The sequence below is a fragment of the Acomys minous genome, assembly GCF_964271855.1.
Source record: "Acomys minous genome assembly, chromosome: 2".
Taxonomy (NCBI): domain Eukaryota; kingdom Metazoa; phylum Chordata; class Mammalia; order Rodentia; family Muridae; genus Acomys; species Acomys minous.
This window is the reverse complement of record NC_140484.1, coordinates 103,369,838-103,396,386: the sequence shown is the minus strand read 5'-3', so window position 1 is coordinate 103,396,386 and position 26,549 is coordinate 103,369,838. Positions and strand designations below refer to the sequence as shown.

Genomic DNA, 26,549 nt, shown 5'->3' with positions numbered 1-26,549 from the left:
AAACAATTTTAGACTGACAAAACAGCTCAAAATGGGCATAGTAAATTCACTAAATACTCCCTTGAATGTTGCCATCTTGTTTAAAATAAAGATATGATTATCAAAACTAGGAGGCTAGTATTTTTAAAAAACTGATCACATACATATGAACTACAGACCTTAGTTAAATTTCACCAGTTTCCCACCTATGTCTCCTTTTTATACAAGAACCCATCTAGGGTCCCCTTTTGCATTTCATTGCCATCATTTCTTCTTGGTCTCCTCTGATCTGTGGGGACAGGTTCTCCCTCTTGCTCCCCAACATGCCAAACAGATCAAGCTTCCCGCCTGTTTAATGTCTCTGCTCACCATTGGTATCAGTGTAGAAGGCAAAAGAGACATCATGTTCAGCTTCTGTCTCACCTCACTTCAAACCACACTCCTAGCCTCACGCACCACTCTGTGTTGGTCCTCCATCTGGAGGGTGCACCATGTCAGCCCTGGATCTTTTCTTGTGCCACATTCAAGAGGCCCCCAAGGAGAACAGTCTCTCAGCTGAAATGCTAATAAACCTGTAACAAGGATTTATTTAGTTGTACTCCATGCCAACTGTGAGTATATGAAGTAGTTCACAGATTTTAAAAAAAAAAAAAATGGAATGCACTCTCTAGAACAGAGGAGGCAGACAGGCAGACATAAAGGCTTGTGCTTCCACTAAGGCACTGCCTTAGAGAAGGGCCATAATACAAAATGGTGCCTGAACAGAGAGTACCAGATACAAAATGACTTGCCCTCTAGATGCAGGAACAGGCTGACATGCACAAAAACAGCCTTAGGGTTGAGTGGGGAAAGTTAGGTGACAGGCAGGAAGAGGCTGACCCGGTGACCAGGGACCCTTTTTCTTTCTTTCTCTTTCTTTCTTTCTTTTTTCTTTCTTTCTTTCTAAAAGATTTATTTATTATTTATACAGTACTCATACCAGAAGAGGGCCCAGATTGCATTATAGATGGTTATGAACCACCATGTGGTTTCTGGGAATTGAACTCAGGACCTTTGGAAGAACAGACAGTGTTCTTAACTCTGAGCCATCTCTCCAGTCCCAGGGACCCTATTTCTTTCGCCTCCATATTAAGAGCTAATGAGTGGGCCCCTTTGCATCCTAATAGTTTTCTAGATTCACTGTGGGAGTGGCCTCCTGTCAGAAGCCCTCCCTAATGACCTTCCTTCCTTGGCTACTCCTTGTCTGTGCTCTGTGTCCCTGAAGGAAGTCCCTTTCAAGGTCACTGAGAAGCTGGATTGCTTTAAGCTGGATCATCACTGTAACCGGGCAGCCTGGTTGGAGGAAGAAGGACTGTTCTTTTCACTCACGTCTGGTGGCCAGTGTGATGCTGAGTTCCTGTAGCCTGGTCACTGTTGCTTTAAGGAGGCCAGACAGAGTAAGAAGACCAAGTGCTGCTCTCCAATTGTTCGATGGAGTCAGCAACACACAGAAGTGCTGGGCATATGGTCCATGCCAAGCTGAGTGCTGGAATTTTCTGGGTACTGGACTTCAGGTGCATGTTTCTGAGGTCTGTAGAGGCTCCAATACCTTTCCTCAAATACTATAAATAACAGCTGAGCGTACACTGGTAATGTAACTTACAATAGCTGTATTCTTTTCCTTCCTCTCCTTCTTCCCTGTCTCCCTTTGTAGCCTCTTATCTCTCCTAATTCTTAGGCAATGGCATTGTGAGGCAGGAGATGCTTGAGGAAAAGGGTTCTAAAACGATGCAAACATTTTTCCCCTTGGCTGCACTCAGGGCCAAGTTCTCTGCCCAGCTTCTAGGCATCAGGCAGTGGGTGGGCAGTCTGGAGTTTAGTCTTGGGTGTCCCAGGAGGATTGCAAATGGAGGGCAGAGACGGGGGAACTATGAGAAGGCCAAGCATCTTTTGAAACAGTTTGTCCCCACTGCCCTTCCCTCTCTCTGAAGGTGAAAAGCTGGCCAGGAGGAGCTATTCCTCGCTGTCCTTTACCCTTAGTTTGGACGGAAATCATCAAAGCAGCCCTGTTTTCCTGGAGTAGAGGAGTTGAAAACAGCTGCTGTAGCAGCTTCTGGCAGGTTAAAACACACGCATGTCCACACACCTTGCTGTTTTACACCAGATTTAGCGCTTTTTAAAATCCTCCCTGCAGTCCGGGCTCAGGCCTTTTTCCTTCAAAGGACCTGACAGGCCAGAGGAGAAGATAACAGCTCTCTGCCACTCTCCTCCACTAAACTCCCCTCAACACTGAAGTGAGGCTCTGAGCCCAGCTCTGGGCTTATTTTCCAGTGTCTGGTATCTCTCTGTACTGCCTTTGTGTCAGACTCTCCCCGGCACATTGCCTTGTTGTCCTTGAGGGAGGAAGCCAGCGAGCCTCCAGCTTCCTTTGTGACTTCCCAGTTCCTCTGCTCACAGCCTCTGCACATCTGCTCGCCCACCCCAAAGCCTTGTTTTAAAGTCCGGAACACAGGATTGAATCGCTTCATCTTCTAACGAAAGCATACATTTAGGTTTGCGTCCATTGCACGGGCACCTCTGGGTTCAGACACAAGCAATTCTAAGGACCTCTACAAGGTGATAACTTTTGGGGTAAGGACTGGCAGAGGCTCACCTCCAGAAGACCTCTCTGGACAAAATCAGGAACTTAACATAACCGATGTCTCAAGGACATCTTTTTCCCCTTAGGAGGAAAAAAAAAATCAGTTTACCGAGTGGTTAGGAGTTCAAGTCTCTGACACTCTGTGGCCCTGTCTGGTCAGAGCGGTTCTGTTTCCCTTTCTTACCTGTCAAATGGGAACAGAAAGTGCGACGAACTTCATGAGGATGTAAGGATTAAGTGAGATAGTTAGTGCGAAGACTATCCTAGCTCTTATTAATAGCCCAAACAGGAAGGTTGCTTCATTCTCAAGGTGTCTTTTGCTTTCCAAGACCCTGCTGGGACTGAGTGGCCAGGGACTGGGTCCAACTGTGCTTGCCCAGCGAGGGTGACCCAGCAGCTGTCCAGGCCCGGACACAGGTGTGGCCCAGACCACAGTGAGGGCGTGGCGAGACAACGTCTGGGCAGGCCCAGCGCGCACGAGGGCGGGGAGCACCGCACTGGGCGTCTGGGCTGTCCCCGCGGTGGCCAGACTCGGCTGTGGTCGCGGACCAAGCGTGGGGACCGGTCACGCGCAGCGTCACCGGAGCCGTGGTGGGCCCAGGCTGGTCCTGGAGGCAGCGGGGGGCCGCGACGCCGCCAGCCCGCCACGCCCAGGGAGGCGCCCAGGCCCTCATCAAGTGACCAGTATCCCTTCCAGGAGTACACGGTCCTTCAGAGGGAAGCGCGCTCCAGCCTGCAGCCCCGGCGCCAAGCCGCCGTCATCTCCTTCCTGTGCCGGGTGATCTGTCTCCTCACCCACCCGGAAAAACATAGTCCGCCCCTCATGTCCTTGTGGAACAGCGCTGGCTGTTCAGAAGGCCAGACTCTCTTTGCCTGTACCCTTGTCTTGCCCATGCCAAACCCTTCAGGACCCATCGAGAGGAAAAACCAGCCCTTTTAGGAGACCTCGAGAGAGAGAGAAGAAAGAGAGGAAGCCGAGAGGAAGGGAGAGGCGAGGCCCGCGGAGGGACACCAGGGCGTCCACGCAGTGCGCACGCGCGCCGCGAAGAACGAGTTCCGGTCTGGCCGAGGCCTGACTCCTAAAAATAGCCCCGGTGTGGGGATCCATGCGCGGATGTCCCGGCGAGTCCCGGGCTGAAGGAGGCGGCTCCGGGCGGCGCGGAGTGCTGTGGCGGGCCGGGCCGGGGCTGCGGCGTGTGCGCGCCCGCCGGCGGTAGCGGACACTCGGTGAGATTGCCGCGGGCGGCGGGGATGTGGCGGCGGCTGGGAAAGGGGTCGGGCCGCGCTGAGGTGGGGGCGCCGGGGTGAGAAGGGGGGGGGTGCGGCGCGGCCGAGGAGGGGTGCCCGCGGGGCTCTGGGGACCTCGGCGGGTGGTGGTGGCGGGAGGCTGGGCGCGGGGCGACCGGGCCCCTCGGGAAAACAGAGGGGCGCGGCGCCGCGCGGTGGGGGCGGGGTGCCCCGGGGCGGGCCCGGGGGCTGCGGGCGCGGCGGCGGGGGGCCGCGGGGGGCCGTCATGGGCCGTCTCCCGGTGCGCGCCCGCTCCGGGGCCCCCGCCGCGCCGCGCCGCACCGCTCCTCCCTGAAAGTTGACGGAGTTCCCAAGGGGACGCGAAGCCGCTCGGTCCATTCCTCTAGCTTCGCGAACCTGGGGGTCTGTCCGCACGGTGGACCTCCAGTGCGGGGGTGGTGGTGGCGGCGCCCGGTCCTGTGGTAGCACTTGAAGTCCCCCCCCACTTCTGGTTCTGGGGAGGAAGGTAGGGGTCTGAACTCTCCCGTGGGGATGTTGATGGCAGGGAGTGTGTCTGGGGTTAGCCCGGGCGTCGGCCGGGCTCCGAGCACCTGCGGGTGCGGGGAAAGATTTGGGGAGCAGGGGCTGCTGAAGGGACCCGCTCCCTGTCCTCTGCAGGCGAGTAGATCCCGCCGCTCAGTGGGCGCGTGGTGAGATGGAAACTTTGCCTTTGGGTTTCGATGTCATGTCTTTTTTGAAGTGTTGAGGATTAAAGATTGGTGATAATGCAGATAAGTTTGGGAGAGGTGAGCATTTCTGAATTAGCATTTCCTCCCTCTCTCTCTGGGAAAGTGTAACTATCAGATTCTTGCTCAGATCTGAAATAGGTCCCTGAGCTCTGAAGCTCCTGTCATGATCCAGTAGGGAACCGAGTGTAGATAGAATACAACATAGCGTTAACCTGTGTGTTAGTTTACTATATGAAACTGGGATTCCAGAAACTGCAGTTAGAAAGACCTGCTGTGATGTGTTGACAATTGCATACATATTTAAAAACTAACATTGTATAACAGTTTTCAAGTTTGTAGCGCATTGTGTTTCCCTTATGTTTTGTATCATCCAGTACTGTACGGCAATGAGGTTCTCTAAAGCAGTAATTAGGGGTATATTACACAAGAGTACTTTCCCTTTAAGAATCCAGCTGCGTTGTTTTGGCAACTGCTAAGTAGTCTAGTTGTCAGTTTTAAAATCTATGTTACCTTGGCAGTACTTGAGCAGTCTGTGGAAAAGGTAAACAAAGTAGTGTTTTGTTTTTTTTCACAAACACACTAAAATGACATTTCTTTTAATGTGAATTTAGGAAATGAGAATGAAGCAACTATTACGCTATTATGACATTTGTATATGCACTTTTGTCTTTTTTTTGTATATTTGTGGAGAGCTCCGACTCTCTTTATTTTTTTCATGTAATTGACAACTTTTAGGGATACCTGCTACCCCAAACATGACTTAAGTTTTAGTAAATATAATAAGTCCGTATGTTGTATAAGACATTAAAATTAGCATTTGCTGTGGATTCATTGAACTGGAATTACTTTAAATTCTCAGTGCATATTGTTGCAAAAGTTGAGAGAATAACATTAAAACAGTGAAAGTACTTTGAAGAGCTAAACCTGGCTGTTTCCATGCTTGCAGACTATATTGATAATTCTTATTACAAGAGTGTGTTCGAAGAGATTTATGTACTAAAACAGTCAGTGCTTGTGAAGAACAGTGCTCTCTTTAAATACAACTATACTTACCATTTCCTTCAATTCATACTGTTGCTACATAATGAAATCATAGCCTTTCAGGAAGCTAAAATTGCACTTAATTCATCCTATAAGATTTTAAATTGAAGAATTGGAGAATGACCAAAGAAAGAAATAGCTTTCTGAGGCTTAAGAATGATTGTAATGTCAGCATGTTGAATTGTGCCATAAGAACAACTTAATTCTCTATATAGTTTTTATGTTTTGACAACAGGTATATGTGGCAAAGATTTTACTTTGTTTTGTTTTGGTCTTGGTAAATGTGATTGGAAATACAGTTTTCAAAATGTTGAGTTGTTCCAAATGCTGATTCTTCATTTTTTCACTACAGCTTTGTGTTTGAAGGTGAAGTTTGCTAGTGTAGTTAAAACTTAGTAGATTGGGTTATGACTTAGGAGGGGCCCGCAATCAAACTAGTTTTGGGAAAGTACCATGTTTGGAAAATCATCAGTTTTCCTCTTGCATCTTTTAGTCTGGTAAGAAGAGGAATTTATTGTAGCATACAGTGATGAAAATGTTCTGAGGCATTTAAATTTAAAACATTCTGTCTTATCATATCATACTTCGCCTTTAAAGATAAGCTCACGGTTCATAGGAGTGTTACAAAGTCTAGTGTAAGCCTTTTATCACGAAGGGGCACTGAGAATACTGTTTTTTGTGTTGGAAGTGATCACTATTGCCTTTTCCCAAGATTGCAAAGATTGTAAATGTGGTCTTTATAAGCTGAGAAGTGAACGCCTTCTCCAGTTTAAGTAGTTAAAGAAGAGTAAATAGGGAAATTGAGTGAATTTTTAAGATAGATAATCTTGTGCAAGGATTCTGATTTGTAAACCGTGAAGGAAGGCTGTTTAATTTCTTAAATCAGATTGTGATTTAGATGCTAACTTTACTACTGAACAACATCAGAAAAACAGAAAGGAATTGTGCTACCTGTCCCATGGCATTAGAATTTAAACAAGATGAGTTCATAGCTTACTGCTTGAGCCTTGATGTTAAAAAATGCATGTTACTCAAGTGTCCCTCCTTCCTCGCTTGCTTTCATGTACCTTTTCCTAGGATAATTATGTCTGGATGCTAGGGTGAGAATGCTTAGTGTTTGTGACACAAAGCACTCGGTACAGGAGAATTCTCATGTTATTTTGATATTTTGACGAAATATCCCAGTGTTAGCTTGTTCTTAGATCACACATAAAATGTTTACTTGCTGGTTTTACTTTAGACTTTTGGTCTGCGATTGTGACTTGCTTAGTCTCACTCTCCACCAAATTTTTTAGAATTAGATTTGAATATAAGTGATTTTCCAATTCTTAAGTGAATTGTGTGTTATGAGAGTTCTTTTCAAGATACGGTTTTTAACATTTGAATTTAGGAAAACAGTATTTGTTTAGCCTACTCGGAATAAATATACATGAAATAGCTTTTCATTAGCTAAATGACTTCATCTGTATTTAGTTTATCTGTGTACCACACGATAAATGCAATTTATTATAATTAAGTAGTATAAACTCATCAGTTAATTAGAAAGTCTTACATTATAGCATAGGATCTTTGCTGGCATTAATTTAATAAGTACTTTTATATTAATATTTTCATAGATTTTAGCAATATTTGTATTAACTGAATCTAGTTGGTAAATATACTTTATTTTTAATATGGCATGTCTTAATAGTAAATGAAGGTAAGTCACAAATATCTAAGTTTAAAACATTAGACTGTGTGTGAGATGGAATACAAGGTGAAAATCAGACATCAATTACATTTTAAACAAATACCACTCAATGCATATTTATTCTTAAATGTTTGAGGATCAAACCCACGGTATTACTCATGTGAGGCAGATGCTCTATAGTCACATCCAGCCCTTCAAAGAAGCACATCTTTTAATAGCTGTTTTGAATTAATGTTAGTTTTATTTTCTAAAGCAGAAATACAGACATTGTGGATTTAAAAAAATCCATACAAATTTTATGCTTTGAGAAATGTTTTCAGTAATGGATAGTGAGTTTGTGTTATATGAGCTGGTCTTTTTCCCTTGCTGGTTTTTTTTTTTGTTTTTTTTGTTTTTGTTTTTTTTTTTTTTGTGACTAACAGCATGCATTTGCAGTTTGACTTAGGTTTGTTAGAGATATAGCTCTTTGTGACTCTTGGAGCAAAGAGTTACTTTTTAGCCTGGCATGGTGGTGCTGCACACCTTTAATCCCAGCACTTGGGAGGCAGAATCAGGCGATTGCTGTGGACAGCCAGGGTGACATAGAAACCCTGTCTTAAAAAACCAAAAAACCAAACCAAAACAAAAGAATTACTTTTTATTTGACCTGGTAAGATAACGTGTGACTTGGGCTTACTAAAAACAAGGTACTCTGTTTGGCGTTGCATAATGCTGTATTTGCCTGTCTCACCTTTGGTCCTTACTCCCAGAAGTTTATTTAGAATTGTATTTCTAAAATTCAGACTATTATTGCCAGTTCTCTCTTTTTAAAATTTTATTTTGTATGTATTTTGCCTCTCTCTATATATACCACATCTACCTTGTATTCTCAGAAGTTGAAGAGAGCGTATGATCCTCTGGAATTGGTGTTAAGGATGGTTGTGGGCCACTATGTGGATGCTGGGGACAGAAACAGATCCTCTGCAAGAGCAATAAGTATGTTTAACAACTGAGCCATCTCCAACTCTACTTGCCAGTTTGCTTGAAACCAAAAACAGAAACAAAAACTTTGAAGGCATGTGAAAGATGAGTGGAGGGGCTATAAGGCGAGGTTAAGAGATTGCCCTCTAAAATCAGACTGTTAAGTGAGAACAGTCACTCCTAGATGTCCTCGATCTGAGGCTCCTTCATTGTGTCAACTACAGATCCTAACATCGGCTCCATAGGGCTGTAGAGGTGTGAGGATAGTAGAGTGACTGGCCACATAGCGATCAGGAACTTCTCCTGTACTGTAACTTTCCTGCTACTGTGGCTGCTGCTTAGTCCATGGCTCACCTAATAAGATCGGCCCATTTCCAAAGTCTTTCCAAACACACTGCCAGCTGTTAACTTTGGTTTCTCTGCCTTAGCTGAGACCAGCGGTGTGCTCTTTACTGAAATAGCCATCTGTTTTCAAGGTGATGACTCCTCCCTTTTCACTTTCTAGCTTCGAATCTTTCTGAGCCTGCTGTCTACTTAGACATCCAGTTAGACTCTTAACACAATAGGGCTCGAATAGAGCTAAATTTTCCTCTGCACTATTCCTTTTTCTTCCTTTTCTTCTTCTTCTTTCTCTTCCTTCTCCTCTTCCTTCTTTTATTTCTTCTAGTTTTCCCTAACTTAGTCTATTACTTTATTCAAACCAGAAATTATTATAATCTTGTTTCTCAAATCTGATTCATTCACAAGTCCTAGTCCTCACGCTTTATCTTCAGCACATCTTTTAGTCTCTTGCTTCTTCACTGGAAATTATCACTGTCTTTTACTCCAGGAGCCTCATGTGAGCACGCCCACTTTTGAAACAAGCCTAGGCTGGTCTTGAACTTGCTCTGTAGCTGAGGATGACCTTGAGTTCATCCTTGAGGATAATCCTCCAGCTTCCATTCCTCAAGTGCTTGGAACTCAAGGCAGACCATCTGGAGGCAGGAGCTGAAGCAGAAACTATGGAGAAATGCTGATCACTGGCTTGCTGTCCATGGCTTGCTCAGAGATTGCTTTTGTTTGTTTGTTTTTCCAGGACTGGGTTTCTCTGTAGCCTTGGCTGTTCTGGAGCTTGCCCTGCAGACCAGGCTGGCCCTCCAACTCACAGAGATCCACCTGCCTCTGCCTCCCGAGTGCTGGGATTAAAGTTGTGCACCACCACCACCTGGCCCAGCCTGCTTTCTTATACAATGTTTGAACACCTGTCCAGGGGTGGCACCACCTGTAGTGGGCTGGGCCCCCCTACATTAGCCATTAATCAAGAAAATACTTCAAAGATTTGCCCATAGGACAATCTGATGGAGGCATATTCTCAATTGATGTTCTTTCTCTTTCAGTGTCGAATTGCAACCGCCCCCCCCCCCAAAAAAAAGAAAACTTAACCAGGACACTCACCCCATGGATTATTTCCTTTAAGATACTCATAAATTTGTGTCATTTTATTTCTTCAGTTGTTGTATTTGTGGTCTTTCTCCATTATCTGAAAATGAACTTCACAAAAGCAGAGAAGTCTTGTCAGTATTAACAGTGTACTGCCTGCACTTGGAAGATACTGAGCATTGGAATGAGTGTTTCTGTATCTTTGTTCACGTTTTCTCCAGTGATTGAAATGCTCATTGAATTACTAAACTACTTATCCTTTAAGTCCTAACTCAGTTGTTATCTTGTCTGTGATTCCAGTTTTAATCTCTTTTGATGAGTTTTCTCTCCTGTTCTTGTATGCTTTCCAGAGCTCTGGATACACACATTATTTGCAGAATAAATCTCATTTTGGGGTGTTGTAACTGATGCCATTCTCTTCTGCTAGATCAGGGACCAGCTCACCTATGGTCTGTATCCACCATCCTACTGATAAGGAGTGACGTCTGAGGAAATGTTGAAGTGGAAGTTGGTAGCTCTAATAAACTGAAATAACCAACAACCCATTTACTCAACTCAGATTTAAAAAATTACTTTCTAGAAAATCCTAACATGCATTTTCTGTATTATCATATTTTCATCAGCATTAAAAAGGAATTTGAGAGCTCCCGAGGATTAGTGGCATTTCTTGGGAGTCAGTTTGCCTTCCCGTAGGGTATGGGTAGCCCTGATGTCTGAAGGCTGTATTTATTTCTGTTTTGAAATGGCAATCTTGTGATCCCTTAGCAGCACAGTCTTCCTGCGCCCATTCCCCTTAGTTCATCCAGCTAGTTTCACATACTGTTTCAGAAAGGCTCCAGTTTAACACAACATTCAAGAAATATACTACCAGTTCACCTGTATGATTAAGGAAAAATTCAAAACTTTTGGCCAGTACTGGGACCCTACCGGTCTTTAGTAGCAGTGAATATTATTCCACATGATAAACAGTTGACATAAAAGTGGACTTTTGCAAATTGGCTACTACTTCAACATACCATTTGTTTTGATACTGAAGACCTTTTGTTAATGCTGGTCAATTTGCTCACATGGATTATGAAAGGGAGTGAAGAAGATGGGAGTTAATGTTATTTTTTTTCTTTCAGATATGTCCTACTTTTCCAAATGTAAAAATTTAGTATTGACAGAAGACTTAGGAATATTATTTTGGAAAGAATTCCAGCTTTGAGAAAGTAAAGGGTGCTGCAGTGACCTCCCATATACCTACCACTAATGTTGGTCAGTTGTCAACATTTGCCACATTTGCTTTCACTCTTTGTGTTTACAAAATGATCACAGATTCTAGAAACTTTACTACTTTATTTACAGTTTAAAGTTCCTTGATTCCATCTTCTGGGGGATGCCAGGGAATGCGTGTTTGTTTGGCTAAGATCAGAAACACAGCTAAGACCAAACATACAGGTGTCTGTACAGTAATGGCTGGAAATGCTTCCTGATTGTGTGCTTGCATTGTTAACAAGGAACCACATAAGGACCATATACCATTATCATACACTGTTCTGTAATGTCAGGAACCTGCTTTGTAGCTAGCTCTTCCTTTCCTCTCTTTTTTCCTGCCTCCCTCCCTCCCTCCCTCCCTCCATTATTTTTATTATTGAATTGTTTGAGAGTAAGCTATGCACCTTGTGACTCTTTCCTCCAAAATGCTTCATCTAGTACTTCTTAATAACTGGGACACATTCTTCCCCCATAACCACTGTATGGAGGGTGTAAGAAATTTAAATGATACAAATAGTATTCAGATAGTCTCCAGTTGTGCTAGTAATATTTTAATAACCTTTTAAAAATTATGATGTGTTGCATTTAGTTGTCATAGCTCTTGAATTGTTGAAATCTGAAAGAGTTCTTCAACCATTTTGGTTTTCCCTTGACATTGGTAGTTTTAAAGAGGCGAGGCCTTTGTTTTGGTAGGATTGTCTGTCGGTTAAGACTTGTTCTTTTGCTTCTTCTTAATTACATTCAGTAATGTCCTTGTGGCATAATCCCATGGTAAGTGGTGACACACGCTCACCACACCTGGAGGTTCTTTGGTGTCAGACTGATGATGTTGGTCTGTTTGCTTGATTGCTTAGTGAAAGTTTTACCTGCCGGTGCTTTCCATTATAAAAGGTGCCACCATCTCCTTTGCTGTGGCAGCATCTGTTTCAGTTTACCTCAGAATGTTCAGGTGATGGTTTTGGTGTTCCTTAATGATTCTTGCCTGAGTCAGGCACCTGAGGCACATAGTGACTGCAAAATGGTTTTTCTATCACCTTTTTTGTTTGTTTGGTTTTTTGTTCTTATTGTTATTGTGTTTACACAGTGGATATTCCATTCTATTGTAATGGGATTTTTCTTTCTCGGCTGTTTCATCGATACAAATATGAATGCATGGCTTCTTTTTCCCTTTAATAACATAGATTATTCTCTAGTATTGTTCTTACTCATTTTGAAAAGTGTTTCAAATTAACCTACATTTAGTCAGTGGTAACTCTTTGGCTTAACTCATTGCTTATTTTGATGTAGTCTCTTTTGTTTTTGGATCACTTCCTTATTTTGTAGAACAATAGGATAGTCTGGGCTAATTTTAGGATTTTCTTGCTGCTATTCTAGAGTGCCATAAAATGATTATTTTTATAAAAAATCATTTTGTAAGTATGAGTGTTTCACCTTCATGTATGTCTTTGTATCACTTGAGTTCCTGGTGTCCACAGAGGCCAGACTCTTCTGGCCAGACTCCCTGGAACTGGAGTTACAGACAGTTGTGAACCGTTACGTGAGTACTAGGAATTGAACCAGGGCCTCTGGTGGAGCAGACAGTGCTGGGCCATTCCTTCAGCCACATCTCTCCTTCCTCTCTTTCAGTATAAAGAAACCAAGAATTGGGCAGTAGATACTTCAGAATTTTATTGTTTTAGGTCTCTTTAACCTGTCAAGTTAAGTAATGCTGAGTTTATGTTGGTAGATTGTAATTTGTCTTTACATTCCTAAAGCTTGTAAGAAGAAAGTCCCCCCTCCACCATTAAATCCAGTGGCCTGTGCATACCAGGTCTGCTGTCACGAAAGCTAAGTACCCAGCCCTTTAGAATGTCAACAGTCTCAAACAGTGCATGATTCTTTGCACCTGACTCTTCAGTGCTTGATCCTTGTTTTTCAGATTATGTTTTGAGCTTCATGGGAGTAGGCATCCTATTTCATAAGTCTTCATATACTTAAATGAGTGTATTTTATAATATTTTGAGCATGGTGGTTAGTCATGTGTTTATAATATGTAATCAGTGATTTACTGTCACATGTCAAAATTAATACTCTGATGTTTGCTGTTTTAATTTTTTTGGATCTATTCTTTTAAGTGAGTCACTAAATTATGTGTCTAGTTTTATAGCTTTATTATAGAATAAATGTTAAACAAGATTTTTCACTTTTAAATATCTAATTCTTGTGATTAAAATATATAATTAGTGATTACCAATGTATAATCTTGACATTGTTGCTTTGTAATATTTTGTTCTTTATCAAATGATAACTTTTGTAGGCATCACTTTATAAAATGAGATGACATCTGCATATTTATTGGGCATCTTATAAAGCCACAGTGTGTAACTATAAAAACCAGGATTGTAATAGTGATATGGTACCAGTACATTATTAAGTTTTATCAGTTTGTCTTTGAATAACTTTTCTGTTCTAGGATACCACTCCACTGCATTTGTCTGTTATGTCTCCTTAGTCTCCTTAATCTATCTTCATTATTTCCTTGTCCTTAAGACTTTAGTGCTTTTAAGGAGTACTGTCACTATTTTGTCGATTGCCCTGCCACATTGGTTTCACTGATGCTTCCCTCAAATTGGGGATTTGGCTTTTTTTTTTTTTTTAAATATTGTCACTGAAGTATTGGTATTCTATCAGGAGGTATGTTCTGTATCCGGAGTATGAGTATCTTATTACTGATATTGATCTGCTTCCTTAATTAAGGTAGTGTCAGCTGTCTTTTTTGTGAAGTCAGAGTTTTTTCTTTATAATTGATATATATTTTCAGGGAGATATTTTGATGCTCTGCTAATTTCCAGTATCTCTTCACACTCTCATCCATTCATTTTAACATCTATGAGTGGGACTTCCAGCACTATTTACCACCATGGATTTTATCTACTTGTGATTTCATAGTTTCTTTGATGCTTAACCATTTTCTGCAATGAAGAGGTGTTCCTTGTCCTTCACGTACATGTTGATTCATTTTTATCCATACAGACTCAAGGAAGCCCATGTTATTTTATTAGTTATATTCTGATGTTGCTGTGGACCACATTGCTCATATTGTTCTGGTTTGACCACTAACGAGCTCCTCCCTTGCTCCCTTGCTCCCTTGCTCCCTTGCTCCCTTGCTCCCTTGCTGCTTCTGACATGCCCCCTATCCTTTCTGAACTTTACTTACAAGAAACTGCAGGTTCATTATTATCTCTGCTTAGCTACCTACCCACCCATCTGTCTGTCTGTCCATCCTTCCATCTCCCCATCTCAACCCTAGAAACATATTTTCTAGAGATCCCTTCCTTCACTTCTTGTTTCGGAGGATGGCGATCAGAAACCCAGACTGTGCTGGGCAGTGGTGCTGCACACCATTAACCCCAGCACTGGTGAGGTATAAGGAGGAGGAACTCTGTGAGTTTGGGGCAGGATGGCAACATAGAGAAATCCTGTCACAAACAAACAAAACACAAAAACAAAATAAATAAAGACACAACCCAGATCTGGATAGTGACGTATTCATGGCCAGAGTGAATTTATTTATGCTTCCCCTTCCCTTCTCTCTCTCTCTCCCCCTTTACTTTGTTTTCTCTCCCTTTCTTCTTCTTCAGCAGATGGTGCTAGAAATGTGTGTGTGCTGACTCACGTGTGTACACATATCCAGTCAGTTTTGTAACATAGTATGAGAGAACCATATAGGTCTATAGGATCAAAGAGGTTAGGGAAGCAACACTCAGAAACTTTGCCAGTGACACATTAAAAGAAAGAATAAGTAATGCAATTTCACCTATGTCATTTAAGTAATGCATAAGTACATATTAAATGTGGCACTTTACAATGAAAATAATTTGCTCATGTGACTGACTGCCCCAAGTATGGTGGCGTATGAGTTACTATGAAATGGTAGGAGAACAGAAATCAGATGAAATAACTCTAGATATGGATGGATGTGTCTCATAAGATGTGTGGTGATGAGCTGGGTGTAGTGGCACATGCCTGGTCTTCAGAGTGAGTTCCAGGACATCTGGGACTGTCACACAGAGAAACCCTGCCTCAAAAAAAAACAAACAAAACAAAAAAAGATGTGTGGAGAACTGTTGTAACTCTGTTGAGCCAGTTTATCTTTTTACATCTTGTTAGTTGTGCTGCACTTCTGCAGTGATTTGTAGTTCTTCCTTTTTTTCCAGCCTAAATTTAGCTCTTTCCTTGATTTCTATGTATAGTTATTTACTTGTTTTTAATTTTAGATTTTTGATTCAGGGTGGCTTGTTTACATATCTCAATTCTGTTGGCAGTCATGGTTTAGTCACTTTTTCCTTCTCTGAGGTGATTGTTCTGGGTTGAGAAGATATTCCCCATTTGATATATACCAAATTCTGTTTTGTGATTTTTCTGGACTCGAGTTTAAAATTTCTCATGTTTTGAGGGAATATACAGTACTCATAGGTTAATAATTTCCTCTACAGTCAATGTGGAGCTGCTAAGGAATTTAAATTTTTTTTGTCAGTTTTAGTGGTTGGAGAAGGTTGTAAGAATCTCACTCAGCTTTATGATTCTCTTTAGCCTTTTACAACTACAAATTTTCCCATTTTTTATTTTTGTTTTATTATACAACTGTCAATGATACTTTTCCCCTTACATTTTTGCCCTTGTCCCTTTAGGAGCTGTGTTTTAGAGTTTCTTTTTATATGGCACCTAGATTCTTAAGTGACTCCTTTTCCTTCAGAACAACAGGATTTTGGAATTCTTCCTTATCTGTTCTAATCTGCCCAGACACTATTCCAATATTTCAGATTTAGAGTAGCTTTTCTGTGTTTGATGTTCTTTCAGAATGGCCCTCAGGCTCTTTCCCACAAAGCCTTGTGTTGGCGTCCAGTGTGTAACAGCTCCAGAAACCAAGTGCAGGGCTTGATTCATTCACAGATGTTCTGCAGTGATGTCATCGGTGTCTTCAAGTTATCGCTGTGGTTTTTCCTAAAAATTAAATAGAATATTTTAGAGTAAGTTATTCTACCACCATTGGACTCTGAAATCTCTTCAGGTCAATTGCTATGAAGCTTTTAGGGAGAGACCTTCCTCTGATGAGGTAGCTAGAGGCTCTAGAGTGTTTTGGAGGAGAAATAAACAAATGAAAACTAAATATGCTGGCCTCTTTCTTATGTGCATGCTAGTTCTGGATTATTGTTGGATCATAATGTTTTTTTTTTTCCTGAAAAGCAAGGCTGTTAATTTAAAGGCTTATGTCCATACGAATACCTTGAGAATACCTTGCTTTTACTAATATGTGAGTTATAGGACCTGATGTATTCAGCCAAGCAGTCCCTGTGATACTTTTTATTCTGATAGCAATCTTTTCTGTGTCATTTTCTGAAAAGGTAACTGCTGATGTTAAATCTTTGAAAATCAAGTTCCACCTTTCTGCCCTCCCTTGGGGGGTTTCCTCAGTTTTTTCGGTTTTGACCATTGTATGTTGTTTCTAATCTATAATATGAATTAAAAGCTTTTGCTGCTAGTGACTATTTAAGAATGATCCACCTGGCTTTTGAATGGGATTTAAATAAAATCAATAAATATTTCCATATCCTGGTCCACTTAAAAGCTTTCATGTCTTTTTCATAGTTTCCGTAAGTATTAAGCAGCTCTCATGGCTAGCTGTGTGCTGAACAGGTATTCTTGTGAGATTTGCTCACCATTTCTTCTGCAGTCTGAACACATCCTTTATGGACTATGTGGACATATGTGATAAATGAAATAGAACCCAGCTCCAGTGCCTAGTTTCAGATCCATGTCCACTGGAAAAGGCACATCTTGCATTTATTTCTTAAATATTATTCATTTGGAGGAACACGTGCCAAAATTAATACTTTTTATTTAACCCCTGGTCAAACTTCTTTTATTTTGGCTGACATCTGAAGCTCCCCAAGATAATTTGTTTTGATTTTCTTTCCCCAACCTCATTCTTTTCATGGATTCTATTCTTTACCCTTTTCTGCTGCCTTAACTATTATTTTAGTAGTGTTGATTTAAAATAGAAACATACATGATGTAGTTCTTTGCTACTAAGAGGTGTCTTAGGAAGGGTAAACTTTTAATTACCATGGTTTATTGATAAATGTCATTGTAATTCTTAGACATGATGGGTCGCAGAGTTCAGGAAGGAGAGGTGTGCAGGCGATGGACTGTTTCATGAGGCGTTGATATTTGAGCTGGAGAGAAAATTTGCTTGTTTTTTTTAGTTGAACATGTATAAAGGTGTTTCACATAAAGAGATTTTGAATAAGAGAGTTAAAATTGAAAGCCAGAGGTGTATATAGTACACATTTTTGTTAGAATGGAAGATTTTTCAGATACAGAAGATCATAAGGTAGAAAAATCTTGAGACTAGATTGTAGGTACACACAAAGGCCTGAATATTGAGTATTGGATTGTTTTGTTTTTGTTTTTTTGGTTTTTCGAGACAGGCTTTCTCTGTTTTCTTGGCTGTCCTGGACTGGCTTTATAGACCAGGCTGGCCTTGAACTCACAGCAATCTGCCTGCCTCTGCCTCCTGAGTGCTGGGATTAAAGGCATGCGCCACCATGCCCAGCTTGATTTTGTTGTTATGGTGAAGAAATTGAATTGGAAATGGTGAGTTTTCTTTAATATGCTCATAATGAATAAAGATACTAATGCTTGTTCTTCTATAGCAGCAGAGCTTTGTTTCTTAAAGAATTAGTGCTTAGTGTAACTTTTTACACATCATAGTGCTAGACTCATTTTTTGTCTGATAGAAGTAGATATACGTATCATTGAAGTGGAAAGCATGGGCAAAGGCTATCTTTTTCTTTTTCTTCCCTCTGTTCTACTGTCTTCTTAATCCCTTTTCTAGCCACACTTTATCATGCACGTCTTTTTCTTTTCTTTATTTTTTTAAGCTTCTCAGAGTTGAATGGCCTTCATGATGAGTTGTGGATCATGTGTGTTCTCTGTTGATAGCTCACCCTTTTGAAAGTTGTAAATGAAGTATAGTATGTACTCTTGTGAGACTGTCTAATCATTTGCATTTCATCTACGAATGTGTTGGGCCACATTCATAGTTTTTCTGGTATGCATTGAGGCCGCAGATCAGACACTTCTACAAGTTATCTGCCTCCCACTACCCTCATCAGATTGCTTTTTCAATTTATCCATGTTTACTGTTTATAAGTAGTATGTTCCATTTTGTCTAGGTTGCATTTTCTACATTAACTTTTGATGGATATTTTGGTTGTTTCAAGTTTGAGGCTGAATTATGAATAAAACCTGAACATTTGTATGAACACAAGTCTTTATGCAGACATATGCTTTCATTTTCATGGGAAAATACCAGTGAGTAGGATTCCGGGTCACACAACTGGTTTCCAGTGTAATTGTGCGGTTTTACCATCTCACCAGCAATGGGTGAAAGTTCTGGTTTCCTTGTTATTTTTACCAACATGCACTGTCAGTCTTTGAAGCCAAACACTTTATTGAGTATATCTGTGTGTTATGCTGTACCTTAAAATTGCATATCCTTAATGATTTATAATACTTAACATTTTTCATTTACTTATTGTCTATTCATGTCTTTAGTGAAATGTCTCTCAAACGTTTGGCCTATTTTAAGTTGGTTTCTTTTGTGTTTTTATATAAAAGATCTTTATAGTTTCATGATAGGCTGGGCTTGACACATACCTGCATTCCAAGTGCTTTGGAGGCTGAGGTCGATGGCTTGGGCTACATTGTGAGACCCTGTTTCATAACAAACAAGAAAGTCAAACAAGAAGCAAGAACAGTTCTGGATAAAAAGCCTTTTTCTGAGTTGTCTCTATTGTATTATGAATTAAAAAAAATATTTCTTTCAAAGAGCAGGTTTGAATTTTGCTTTACTTAGTGTTTTCATTTAGGGTACCTGTTTTTTTGTACATGATCTGACAAATATGTCATTTAGCAGAATTAAAAAAAATTAAAGCATGTGAAATATATACCCCTTTTATTCTCAAGCATACATGAACACACGCATGCATGCACACACGCATGCTGTGGATCAGTGGGCAACCTGCAGGAGTTGGTTCTTTCCTTCTACCTTATTGCTTCTAATTATTGGACTCAGCTTGTCAGGCTTGACAGCAAAGAGCCTTTATCTGATGAGCCATCTCACTGGCCCCTAGTTAGTAGAATTTTTTTTTAAAGTTTTTTTTAAAAAGATTTATTTATTTATTTATTTATTTATTTATTATGTATACAGTGCTCTACCTGCACTGCCTGCATGTACATCTGCAGGCCAGAAGAGGGCATCAGATCACATTATAGATGGTTGTGAGCCACCATGTGGTTGCTGGGAACTGAACTCAGGACCTCTGGAAGAGCGATCAGTGTTCTTAACCTCTGAGCCATCCCTCCAGCCCCCAGGTTAGTAGAATTTTGTCTTGTGTTAATTTTGGAAGTTTTATTACCTACCTTTACATATAAGTTCATGATTCATTTTGAATCAATGTCCATACATCTGTTTGTCCAAGTATCATTTGTTCCTGAGGTTTTTCTTTCCTTGGTACTTTTGTTGAAGATGAGATGACTCTGTATGTGTGTATGTATTTAACTACAAGAGCATATTGTATTACATTGTCTTAAAATCAGGTAAAGTCCTCCTATCTTTGTTATTCGTGAAATTGTGCTTTTGTTTTGTTTTAGTTTTTCCAAGACAGGGTTTCTCTGGGTAGCCTTGGCTGTCCTGGACTCAACTTTGTAGACCAGGCTGGCCTCAAACTCTCAGAGATCTGCTTGCCTCTCCCTCCCGAGTGCTGGGATTAAAGATGTGCGCCACAACACCTGGTTTTGGTTGTGTTATTTTTAACCCTGACTGACCTAGTAACTGGCAAAAGCAACATAGAGGAGGGAGGATTTGTTTTGGCTCATGGTTTGTGGCCCAGTGGTGTGGAAGGTATGGTGGCCAGAGTGACTCTGAGCTGTGGTATTAAGGAGAGTGTGAGGCTGCTTGCTCACTTCTGGGGAGATCAGAAAGGAGAGATGGGGCAGGCAGTATGGCTATAAACCTCAAAGACTAAAACCTCCACATTCCTACTTCCTCCTGTTAGGCCTTGCCCAAATGTTCTACAGCATCCTAAAACAGCACCACCAACTGGGGGCAAATGTTCAAACTTCTGCATTCAACCATAGCATTTGTGTTATCAGTGTTGAATTGCCATGCCAGTTGTTTTTGAGGCATGGACTCTGTCACCTTTGCTGGCCTTGAGTTCACAGAAATCCTCGTGCTGCCTCCCAAGTGCTGTGATTAAAGGTGTGTACTGCAATACTGGCACCATGTCAGTTTCTCTTTTTCTTTTTCTCAGAGACAGTGTTTTTCTGTGTAGCCCTGGCTGTTTCGAACTCACAGCGATCCACCCACCTGCCACTGAGCACTGGGATTAAAGGTGTGCATTACCACTGCCTCACCCATGTTAGGTTTATAATAATGTTTGTTGGGATTTTGATCCCAACTGTGTTGAAACTGTAGGTAATTTGGGGAGAATCTGTGTCATAACTGTTTTGAATATTCAGATGAATGAGCATGGCATCTCCATTTATTTTAGAACTTCCTTAGTTTTTTTTTTTGTTTGTTTTTTTAGCATTTCTTAGTATTCACCATGTTAGTCTTACACATGTATTGTTGTTTGTCCTTAAATATATTACACTTTTGAGGCAAAAATAACTGGCATTTAAACATTTTTAATTTTGGGCCTGGAAAGATGGTTCAGAGATTAAGAACACACACTGTTATGTAGATGATCCAAGTTGGGTTACCAGGTCCCATACTGGGTGGCTCATAGCCCCCTTATCTCCAGCTCTAGGAACCCGTAGCCTACTGGCACCTTTGCTTACATGCACAAACCTACACCAGACACATACATATTAACTAAAAAAGTAAAATCTTAAACAATTTTTAAATTTTGTGTTTGCTATTATTAGTATATAAAATGAAGTCCATTTTGGGCTTATGTCCTACTCTTGCAAGATTTACTTTTTAGTTTTAGTCACTTTATTATAATCTTATAGCATTTTCTGTATATGTTGCCATGTTAGGCGAGCAGAGAAACTATTTTACAGTCTGGGTGTGTTTTCCTTGCACTATTGTAGTGGTTAGGGCCCCAACCAAATGGTGACTAGAAACCAGGAGAGTAGACATCACTGCTTTGTTGCTAATTTTAAAGGAGGCCCATCTCTCCTATCAAGCATGGTAAGTTGTAGGTTTCCTATAGGTGCTCTTTCTGGATTAAGAAGTTACCACTGTATCTCTAATTGGCTGAAAATTCCACTACTCCCCCTTGTGAGTGAGTCTGTTGTGAGTACATAACTTTCAATACATGCATTGAAATTAAGTGAATGGATTTTTTTTTTAACTACTGGACCAACCCTGTGTCCTTGACACACACCTTACTTGTATTATGTTCCTTTTTCATATATTGATTTGATTTGCCCTGATAGTTTTGGAAAGAACCTTTGCATATGTTCACATCAGTAATGTTAGTATATAGTTTCTTTTTCTTTTCTCTTTGCTTCATTTTTATATGATGGTTATTTATGTTGGTCTTCAATTATTACATTATTAAATTACTAAGAGAAATTATATAAAAATGACATGAAATCTTGAGATGCTTAAAGAACTCACTAATAAATTTACTGGGCCTATTTGGATCTGGAATTTTCTCTGTTGTAAAAGCCTTTCGATTACATTTAAAACAAATTTTTTTTCATTAGAGTTGAGGTTAATAATGTAGCTTGCTTGGTATTGCTGTGATAATGCATGTTTCAAGGAATTTTCTCTGTCTCATTTAAGTTGTCAAATTTATTGGCACCAACTTGTCCTTAGTATGCTTTTCATGTTTGAAGAATTCGTAGTAATATGCTTTTTCAATAAAAAAAAGTTAATAGTGGTTTGTTTCTTCTTTATTCCTAACTAGTGTAGCTAGGAGTTATCAAGGAACCAGTCACCTTCCTGTTACTGACTTGACATACATTTGTCGTCATGTACTCCAGCAGCTTCCACTGTTAGCATCTCCTTAGTTCCGTTTTAACATTATTTTTTTTTAGTTTATGTTGATAATTTAGAATGCTAAGTAACCTTCGTTCTTTTCTAGCACTCAGAAGTTGTAACTTCCAAGTGTTTTTAACTTTACTTTATAACCTGATGGTTTAGTTATAACCATGGTTATAACTGAACATGGTTCAGTATGTTTTACATTTTTATTGTGATTCTTTGACTTGTATATTATCTAGGACTGTATATACTTATATTTGGAAAGCTGCCTCTGACTTTTTATTATTAATATTTATTTTAATTTGTTTCTAGTCAGAAAATATTTTCTGTGTGAGTTCAGTCCTTCTACATGTTATAATCTTGTTTATGTTTGTGTTGAATGTACCAGGAGACATATGCACTTGAAATACTTTTTTTATGTGGTTGGTTGTAGCGCTCAGTTAATCCAAGTTGGTTTATAGTATTACTAATGGGTAGATATCTTTGCTAAGTTTTCTGTCTACTAATTTATTGTTGTTAAGGGAACTTGAATCTTGAGTTGAAGTTGTGTTTTATCTACTTTTTGTTTGCTTGCTTCATGTATGTTGAAACTCTACTGGCTGCATAAACATTTATAATTATTTTGTGTTTTTGAAAAGCTGACACTGAGTATTATGAAATGTGATTTTTATTTCTGGTTATTCTATTTCCTGAAATCTCTGTCTCCAGTGGAAATCAAGTGGATGACCTAATTAAATTTATTTCTGTTACTCTATTCTGCCCATTGCCGGCTCACTCCTATTTACACCTCACTTTAGATCCTTGCTGCAAGTTCCAAGTTGTGTGGTCTTCTTCCCTCCCCCTCTCCCTTCTCTTTCCTTTCCTTTCTTTCTTTTTGTTTTTGTTTTTTGTTTTTGTTTTGTGAAAGGGTTTCTCTGTGTAACAGAGCTCTGGCTGTCCTGGAACTTTGTAGACCAGGCTAGCCTCGAACTCACAGAGATCCACTTGCCTCTGCCTCCCAAGTGTGGGGCTACAGGCGTGCATCACGTGGGCTCTATTGCTGCATGGGTTGCCAAAGCATCCTCACAGGTGTGATTGATTTACTAGAGCAGCCTACAGAATTCAGGGGCCCTTTCTTTTTGTTTACCTGTGGTACATGTTGAATATTTTTTATCAAATATTTCAGATTTTAGATTTTTAAATATTTCACGATACTTGTATGAATGTAAGGTAGTATCTTGTGGAATGATATACTATTCTGAATGTAGAAGTCAGTTATGTTTAATACTTATTTGCAATTACATATATGATTTTATACAGTATTTTTTTAAGATTTATTTTTATTATTATGCATATAGTGTTCTGCCTGCATGCACACCCTCAGGCCAGTAGAGGGCATCACATCACTTTACAGATGGTTGTAAAGCACCATATGGTTGTTGAGAATTGAACTCAGGACCTGTGGAAGAGCAGGTGCTGCTCCTAACCATTGAGCCATCTCTCCAGCCCTTTAAAAAAAATTTATTTATTTATTATTTATATAATATTCTGCCTACATGTGTGCCTGCACTCCAGAAGAGGGCACCATATCTCATATAAATGGTTGTGAGCTACCATGTGGTTGCTGGGAATTGAACTCAGGATCTTTGGAAGAACAGCCAGTGCTCTTAACCTCTGAGCCATCTCTCCAGCCCAGTATTTTAAATACACCCATATTATTAATTCAGCCTGTTATGGGCTTCTGGAGTCATGCCAGTACTCAAAATGTCAGATTTTAAGTATTTAAATTGGGTTCTAGTCTGAATTGCAGAGAGTACAGATGAACTGCCAGAGAGGGGAGATGCAGAGAGTACGGTATGTGGATAGACATAGGGAGCTCTCTGGACATGCTATCCTCCAGACCCCCGTGTATCAGTAGTCCTTTGGGTTTTTAGAAGATTTCGTTACTTAGGCATGATTTATTGCATCCTTTAGTTGTTGGTGACCAGCTAATCCTTTAGCCTTTTTCTAATCATACGTTGGTAAATGGGAGAAAATAAAATTGTAGTATATTTCCTGATTATTTTAATCATGAGTTGGTCTGTTTTGGGGACAAGACACATCTAGAAGCTACCCAAGTACCCCAAGTCACCAGTCATCTCATTATAAGAAGTTCCTTGTCACTCTAGAGATTCCAGAAGTGAAATTAGGCTGAGAGCTGAGAACAAAGAACAGAGGTCACATAGCACATCACAGTGTCATTCCCATTCATGTCATTAGCCTGTATTGTCTTGTATAGTTTAAAATTTTCACTTGTTTTTTCAGCCAATGCATTAACTGAAATGTGACTTTACATGGCAATCGAAATCCTCCCTGAATGCGCACCTTGGTGTCACCACTTTACTAGTTGTATTACTTTAGAAGTTGCTTCTTTATTATTTCATTTCCTCTTAAGGATAAAAATAGGACACTAATGACTTTTTTGGCCTTTTATCAGTTAATATATGTCAAGTTCTTAGTGTACTGATTTATTTATCGTAACACTTACTGTGTTGCAGTTGTTGTATGTCCTCCCTGAGCATCTTTGCAATTTCAGCTCCTTCCCTCCAACAGTACTTCCTTCGCTGCTATTGTTTTCTTATTAGGGGTTTTCCATTAACCTACCACATTTATTACTTATCTATCTCATGTATGTTCTTTTCCACTAAGATACAAGTTCTTTGAACTTAAAAATTTATGGAATACGTTAGAGTCTCAGTAAACATACTTTGAACATTTTGGATTATGTGCCAGATATTGACTTGCTGCTAAAAATATAAAGATAAGTGGTGTGCAAAGATCTTTAAAATGCATGTACAGTATAATAGTAGAGGGTTTATACTTGCAAAACTTTAATACTTTTGCTCATTGGAAGTGATGGTAATTGTAAGGTTTCCTAGGGTTGGTCTGGCTGATGTTGGTATCATTGAACTGAACATGTATTTGATCCCTGTAAGAGACAAAGGGGAAGGCCATTTCCTGGAAGATGTACAAGTGTATAGTTACAGAGCTTCATATTTTAGGCAGTGAATATAGTCCCGGTAAGGACAATATAGATGAATGGACAGTGGAAGGAGATAGGGCTAGCAATTTACAGAGGTGTAGGTTATTTTATTCTCAGCTAGAAGAGACCGTGAGTTTTGGACGTTCAGTTAATTTCTTTGTTTTGTTCTGCTTTTTTGTTTTTCCATCCACCTACTTCTGCCTCCTGAGTGCTGGATTAAAGGCTTTTACCATCACCACCAGCTTTCAGTTAGATATTCTATGATGACTGTCTACAGCACTAAACTAAAATTCGAAGTTAGTTTTTGAAAGTGTTTTTTTTATAGATCATTGTAAAAGAATGATAAAAACTTGATTTTTAATATTGCCTTTAGAAATTATTTGAGAAATATGATCAAAACATGAATAAGAACAGTTTTTCTATAAAATTGAGGAGGAAATTTTTATATCAGTATATGTGTCATTGTCGATGCCACCCCCGTCCAGCAGGAAAGACACCAACACCGGGAACTCTTCTTGCAGCAGTTTTATTCAGGATCCTTGACTACCGGAGTGACCCCGGGAAAAGCTCCCACAGAACCTTTATAGTGTGCCTGGTCCTATCAGAAACTGCCACGTCGTCACTCCTGGTTGGTGCATTCGAATCACGCCACCTCACGTCATGCCTTCAAGCATGCGCATAAGGGGCTTGCTCACTGCGCATGCGCATAAGGTTTACTCACTGCGCATGCGCAAAAGGGGGCGCATTGCGCCGGGGAAGCAGCAGGGGGTGCTGCTATCTGTGGCTCTCCACAGTTCCCCCTTATTCATTAAATTTTGAGCAAGTGGCACAGAGAATGCCTGGTAGGTTGTCCCCCCTGCACTGGAGAAATAGGCTGACAAGATGGTTGAACATTGGCCATGTAGCCCGTCCCCAACATCGTCTTCTTCAACATCTTCTTCTTCTCCTCCCTCTCTTTATTAGAAAAGGAGGTAGATGGATCCATCATATACAGGTGAGCTTGGGTCCCCGAAGGGAGCGGGCATTAACCAGAGGGGGGAAGCATTGACCTGATCCTCCTGGGGCCATATTGGCCTGTCAAGATGTCTTTTTGAGGAGGAGAGGGGGGTTCCTGATCTCCTGTCTGTGGGCATCCCCAACATACAGCGAACAAGACAGTTTCCGACATCAACCTCTATGCAATCAGGTTTACTTCTCGAGGGACTCAGAGTTGGACAATCGGGTCCTCCCCCTGCGGTACCTCGTCCTACACCCCTTGCAGGTGCCCATGCCTTACGGCAGGCAATATCTGAGTATATGCCATTCTCACCATGCCAAGGAAGGGGAAACGGAAGTACCAAGTGTCATGGCCTTGGTCTGCCAAGTGCACGGAGGATCTATACCCGTCACTGACTACTTCTCTATCATGCCAAGCCACATTTGAGGAGATTGCCCAGCCTCCAGTGCAGCAAATGCTTGCATCATAGAGGCCTGCGTGCGATGTTGGCGGGCGTGCATCCTGCATATGCACCAGAGTGCTAGGCAACTGACAAGGACCAGACACACTGTCAAAGCTCTTATTCCCG

At 40.7% G+C, this 26,549-nt stretch overlaps 1 protein-coding gene across 7 annotated transcripts in view; it reads left to right on the top strand.

Annotated features, from left to right (window-relative positions):
* The first annotated feature begins 3,129 nt into the window (after nt 1–3,129).
* Nucleotides 3,130–26,549, top strand: part of MEF2A (myocyte enhancer factor 2A) — a 121,279-nt gene continuing 97,859 nt past the window's right edge. For 2 of the 7 annotated variants that reach the window (XM_084772361.1, XM_084772362.1), the window contains exon 1: nt 3,132–3,826. The gene's annotated coding sequence lies outside the window, so the exon portion shown is untranslated. Of the gene's footprint in view, nt 3,827–19,196; nt 19,361–26,549 lie in introns of all 7 variants that reach the window. The other 5 variants (XM_084772363.1, XM_084772367.1, XM_084772364.1 and 2 more) reach the window with 5 other exon arrangements.